This window comes from Meleagris gallopavo, chromosome 20, assembly GCF_000146605.3.
Source record: "Meleagris gallopavo isolate NT-WF06-2002-E0010 breed Aviagen turkey brand Nicholas breeding stock chromosome 20, Turkey_5.1, whole genome shotgun sequence".
Lineage (NCBI taxonomy): Eukaryota > Metazoa > Chordata > Aves > Galliformes > Phasianidae > Meleagris > Meleagris gallopavo.
The window spans coordinates 4,064,822-4,070,954 of NC_015030.2; the positions used below are offsets into that span (position 1 = coordinate 4,064,822).

At 52.0% G+C, this 6,133-nt stretch overlaps 1 long non-coding RNA gene across 1 annotated transcript; it reads right to left on the minus strand.

The window, feature by feature from the left end:
• Positions 1 to 2,531: 2,531 nt before the first annotated feature.
• On the minus strand, positions 2,532 to 6,133 carry LOC109370531. The gene is made up of 2 exons (XR_002120744.1): positions 4,266 to 6,133; positions 2,532 to 2,806 (listed from the first exon to the last, which is right to left on the minus strand). It is a non-coding gene; the product is annotated as an uncharacterized LOC109370531 (long non-coding RNA).

Genomic DNA, 6,133 nt, shown 5'->3' on the forward strand with positions numbered 1-6,133 from the left:
GCACAGCAGCCTCTGCTCACTGCCTTCTGGCAGCAATAGCATGGGGAGCTGGGGCAGGAGGTGAAGGAGAGCACAGCCCATCTGTGTGCCCGCTTAGAGGAAGGAGGAGGAGGAGGTTAAAGTGCCACCAAGAGCCAGCTGGCAGGGAGCACAGAGCTGCATCCCAATGGCAAATGAACACGTTGGGCTTTTGGTGTTGGGGTGCACTGAGAACCAGAGAGGGTTCCACCAGTTTGGGTCTGACATTGACCAAACCCAACTGGGATGTGGCTTTATTCCCCAGGTTTTCTGCTCGGCAGTGCAGGGCTGCAGGAAGGGGCCCGTCCAAAGGCCTTCTGGTTTGGGTCAAGGAAAGGATGGAGAAAACTGCTTTCATTCACATGGGGTCCAGATGGATTGGGAAGGATCCTGCCCCATGCCAGAGACATCATGGGTTTGTGCCCGTGCCAAGCGGCAGCACCTCCATCATGACAGCACTGATGTTTCCCAGCCACACTTCCAAACATGAGAAACAAGGCTACCTGTGCCCAAGCTCGCTGGTTTCCCATTCACTCTGCAATTTAGAGAAACACTGAGAGAATTCAGAGAAATTCAGAGAGGTGAGCCTTGAGTGCTTCCTGAGCACCGCAGCCAGCAATTCTGCACATCCCTGTTTTGTGATAAAACCCACTACATTACACAGAAGGAGCCTGCTGGTTTCTGAAAGGCTTTTAAAAGCCTTTGTTCAATGCAAACACCATTGTTAGAAAGCCCCAGGTTGGTTCTGCTGGCACATCTCCATAGCCCATCCCTCTCCAACCTGCATCCCTTTGTAGGGCAGCACTTCGTACAACACACTCAGTGTGATGATACACAGCTGGACTCAAAGAAACGGCTCTGGAGCACACCTAGGCTGCTTCCTTAGCCAGAAGGGAGGTGGAAAGGGCACAAACTACTCACTGGGATATGATGGCTTGTATACAGCCCCACCTGCACTGCTGCTGCCCTGCAAACATCTCCAATCCTGTAGCACTGAGGATTTAATAGCACTGAGGATAAAGCTGAAAATAAATAAATAAATAAATAAATACATGGGCTTTGTTGGACAGCTTCCTACCACTTGTTGAAGACCAAGTGGTTCCAAGCAGTGTAAGGACACTCACAGGACCATGAGCCACACAGCAAAGCAAAACCCACTCCCCCTCGGCCAGGGAGGCTAGCAGTTTCACAGGATGGAGCTCTGCCCTTATTTATAGCAGCACTGTAACACGATGGAAAGCACAGCAATAACAGTAGAGCAGCAAGGCTGCAGCAAGTGAGGATTTGCCCAAATGCAACAGCTGTAGGTACAGAAACAAAGGAAAAAAAGCTGCTTACCTTCGGAAGACCTCAGATATGCAGAGATCTTCAGCAAGATACCCTCACCTCCACTGCCAACCCTTAAATGAAGGCTGGGAAGTGGTGGATCCTGGCATTGCATGCAGCTGAGTTCCCCTGGCTTGGCCCTGCCTTTCCACCAGGTGCTCAGTCACTGCATCAAGCTGTGACTTAGCATTTCCACTATGAGCACCCCAGGTCTGACCTGAGCCCGGGACCTGAGCTAAAAGCATTTGCTCTCTTTTCCAGAGCTATTCAGCCCTCTGCAAAGGAATGCACAGCATCTTCATAAATTTCAGCACTGTCCAGAGGGCAGCGGGATCAGAGCGAGTGCCCTGACCACGAATCCATCAACCTCTTCACAGAAGAATCAATTTTTATTGTGCTCGTAGCTGTGGGGGGATTATTGTTGACCCGGTGGAACCATAAATAGAAGCAGTGCTGGCAAAGGCCGTGCTTTCACCCGGCTGCTTTCTCTCTTCCCTTTGCGAGTTGACCGCTTGCATTGCAGCAGCATGGAGCGAAACCCTGGCTGCACGCTGGGTGTTGTTTGGTTGGAGGCAGAGCTCCGTCTCCTGCCCGGGGAGCACGACCTGGCCATGCTCAGGTGGGCACCAGCATGGCACATTGCATGGCATCACTGCACCCTGCAACATCTTCCTGACACTCACTTAACAAATCCTTATGGCTGTGCTTTTTTCCTCCATGCACCCACAAGACCCACACTCCTGGGTCAAGCTGTGCTGTTACCCACGGAGGATCAAGCAAAGCACGTGTTTCTGCCATGGGTGAGCTCGTAACTGAAGTCCCTGCACTGTCGTAGGCACCAGCATCATCCAGTTCCTCTCAAAGGGAAAATCCTTCATCCCATAGGCAATGGGGAAAGTCCTGTTGCGCTGTTCCCATTTCCTCCCACATGGGGACATGCCTCCACCTCCCACTAAAACATCCACAGCACTCCAATGGATCCCACGGGGCAGGGCAAGGTGCAGATGTGTAAATCTAAAAGAAAAATCAGATTTCCCAGCCCCATCTCCTGCTCTGACACCCCGCTCTCTGCAAGCCTCATAAAATCTAGGTCACTTCTGAGGGATTATTTTGCAAAAGTGGAAAATCATCTTGACAGCTTCCAACTACCCCACTTGGGCAGGTTTCTGGAATAAGGAGCCGTGGGATGACTTTTTGTCTTTATAATCTACTGAAGTGAAATGAAAGATAAGCCCTGAATAAAATGCCCTGAATGATTCGCAGCGGAGATCCACACAGTCTCCCTGCACAGCCATCAAGGTCTCACCCAGGCCAGCAGTGTCAGAACAGATGAATCAAGTCCTTTAAATGGGATGCCTTGTCTCATCCATGCTCCACATGTAAGCCACGTGTGAGGTATTTCCTGCTCAGCTGACAACTCAGAGGAGAGCCGGTCCCATCCAGGGAACTGCTGATGCTCTGCCTATGATACAGGAAGGAGAAATGTCTGCACTCATCCCCACCAGGCCCAGCACCATCCCACTGCCACACAGCCCCACCACACTGACTGTTCCCTCTCCCACTTCGTAAGGAGCCCTGCCCACTGCTATTTGCTTACTGTCTTGCTGCAGGCAGGTTTCCTTCTTAATGAAATTGTTCAAATCAGCTCTGAGTAGCAGCAGCAACTTGCTTTTCCCGGAGCCCTTATGGGATGCCAGTTGGTGAAGGCCCATCTTGCCCCCAGCAATGCTTCCCCCCTATAGTGTGGGGCATGAGTAAGCCCTCCTGTTGCTGTCCCATTGTGGCCCATGGCCATGAGGTGACACCAGGGAGGAGACGACAGCCCTGATCCCGTATGCTTTGCCAAGATGCCAACTTTTTTTTTGCTGTATTTAAACAGCTCTGAAAGCACTTTGAACCTCAACAGCCCCATTCCTCTGTAAAGGTACTTCTGAACCACGCTGCGCTGCATCAGAGTAATTAAAAGTGAGACTGAAATCTTCCCAGGGAATTCAGAACACAGCTAAGGCTGCAGGTCTAACAGACCTATGTGCACTGAGAGAAAGCCTCAATTCCAGCTTCCCCTGTAACCCCATAAAACATTCTGCAGCCTCACCACGCCTCAGTTTCCCCTCATATACCTTAAAGGACAGCAACATATCACTGTCCCCAGCCTGCAGCCCTTGGCAGGGGTTGGATTCCGTCATCCCCAGCTCTGCTCCCTGCAAAGGGATCAATGCCAGTCCCACAAGGAGCAGCTGAGACAGTTAGCAGCATCCAGTCCTCCTTTCATTAATTTCTCTTGAATAATTAAACCCTGGGATGTTAATACTTTCTACTCGAAAACTCAAATTGCAGTGTTTGTAATTACTGTTTTATTGGAACATTAAAAATTAAAGGGCATCTCAAGGTTGTTGGTATGGCACAGGATCCTCCTCCCCTCCCCGTGATGTCCTGCGTGCTCCCAGCCCTCCCTTCCCTGCTGCTTTATCCCATCACAAGCAGAGATGCTGGGGCTCAGGATTTGCGAGCATCCCCAGCCCTGCAGAACGTGTCAGCATGAGAACATCCTGATGGGGACGATGGCTTCCAGCATCCCTCAGCGATATTCTGGGAAGGCAAACAGCCACAGAGCCCAAACAGGAGTTGTGCTGTGGCTCTGGGTGGGGATGAAGAGCCACTCAGTGCTATTTGCAGCTCAGCCCCACTGTCCCCCCAGCCCTGCTGGGTGTCCCTTCAGCAGCAGCTCATGCCACATTTCTGCCCTCTGGTCATCGTTCTGCACAATTTGCAGTGCTGAGCACCAGAGACATCCCTTAGCTCTACTCCCCACTGGCCCATGCTCTTACAGGTTGGGATGCTCAGTTCCCCACTTTGGGGTTTGTGCCCCCCACAGAGCCTGTTTGAAGGACACTGCAGGGCTCAGCATCCCTGCATCTCACCAGTCCCACGCCGCAGGGACCCACACACCGTCCCCCATCGTAGGGACAGCCTCATGGGATGGTCCCACGCAGTCCCCCACTGGTTCCCATGGCAGCAGGCTCTCCACTGGCTCACCAATTACCATGGCAACAAGGCTTCCCCCTCCCCATCCACAGCACTGGGGGTTCGCAGGGGTTCCCATAGCAGCTCCCCCTGATGGAGAGCATCCCCCCAACTCCCCCAGCAGTAAACAGTGCAACTCCCGCATCTGGCCGAGCAGTTGGACGTGGGCACGAGCCTGCTGCCCACACAGGGGCTGGATGCTCTCCTAACCCACCAGGACACAGCACCAATCTTCCCTCCTGCTGCCACCCCCTCACACCCCTCCCCAATGCCTTCCCACTGCTGACAGGTGTGTGGATACTCAGCTCTCTCTCCATGCCACGCTGCACAGCATCCCTCTGCTCGGAGAAGAGATTTGTAAAAATGATGCATGGCGGATGCAGATGAATTTTATTCTACTGTCCTGTTGAGGATTCTGAGCCAGTCACCAACAGGGAAATACCAGCATCACTGGGCTCCTTGAGATCTTATTCTCCCGTTCAGCAGCACGTATAGCAGACCCCCCTTGGTGCCAGCCCTGGGGGAGATGCTGGAGCGCAGTGTGTGCTCCTCCAGGGCAACACCTTTCTCTTCTGGCTGCTACAGCCAAAGCAGTGGTGATATTAGGGCCACGGGGGCTGTGCTCCCCACCCCCCACCCATTCCCCACCATGGATGGGATCAGACCCTGCAACGGGACCCCAAATCCTATGGGGCTGTGCTTGTGCTCAGGCTGCACAGCTCCGTGCCCTCAGATTTCATGATGAAGTTAAGATAGTGAGGCTGTTGCTTGGGGTGGAAAGATGATTAACAGCCATCATCCCAATTAAGAGTTTCTAATTGGGATTAATTTGTGAAGTTAATTAAGCGTGGAAATCTCTTGCCTCCCAGATTTCTTTTACCAACCTGTTGCTCTCCAGCCCTCACACCACCAGGAGGGCACGGGGCACTTCAGGTGAGGACATCACTGCTGGGCTTCTCCATTAGCACTGCTTTTGGTGGCTGTATATATAGAAATGATGCCCCAGTGGCAATCAGGCAGCGCTCCCTCCACCCCGGACCCAGTAAGCAGCCTGCAGCTCTTCCTATTACTTTCCTCAACATCTCATGAAAATTAATTCCTGCAATTAATGGATTAAATCAACAACCCCCCCACGCTCAGTGAGGCTGAGCCAGATTGCACTGTGGCAAAGAGCGTGGACATCACCTTCAGGAGGAAACAAGGACATGGGATGGGAAGTCAGGAGCAGATCAGGTGGGTGAGAGCTGCAATGTAACGCTTAGCAAAGCAAAACCCCAACTGACTGCACCTCCACGCAAGCTGCAAAGCCCCTATTCGTTTCTTAGAGATGCTGTTGGATGCCTTGAATGCTCAGATGAAAGGAACTAAATTAGGGCAGATTGCAGTTTCCTGCTTTCTGGCTAGTATTTACAAAAATTCTGAGAGATCTGGTCACTCTCTTTCCAAATAGGAGCTGAAAATAAGGACCTCCCTTTAATTTTCCCCCTTTCCAGAGGGGGGGGACACTCCATCCCCCACATAGTGCTGGAGCAGAAGCTGCATCCTCAGCAGTTCTGCTCTGTTTTGCCCGTGGATCATTGGTGTTTCTTTGCTTCCCTGGGAAATGGCATTGAATAGACCCCTATCTCTCCTGAGAAAATATTGATCCAGAGTTTTAATGGCTTTCCATTAACGAGCCACAATGGGTGTCATTGGGAAGGATGGCTCCATCTGATAAGAAAGGGAACACTCAGCTTTAAAGAGGGGTTTTCGCCCCCTCCACAAA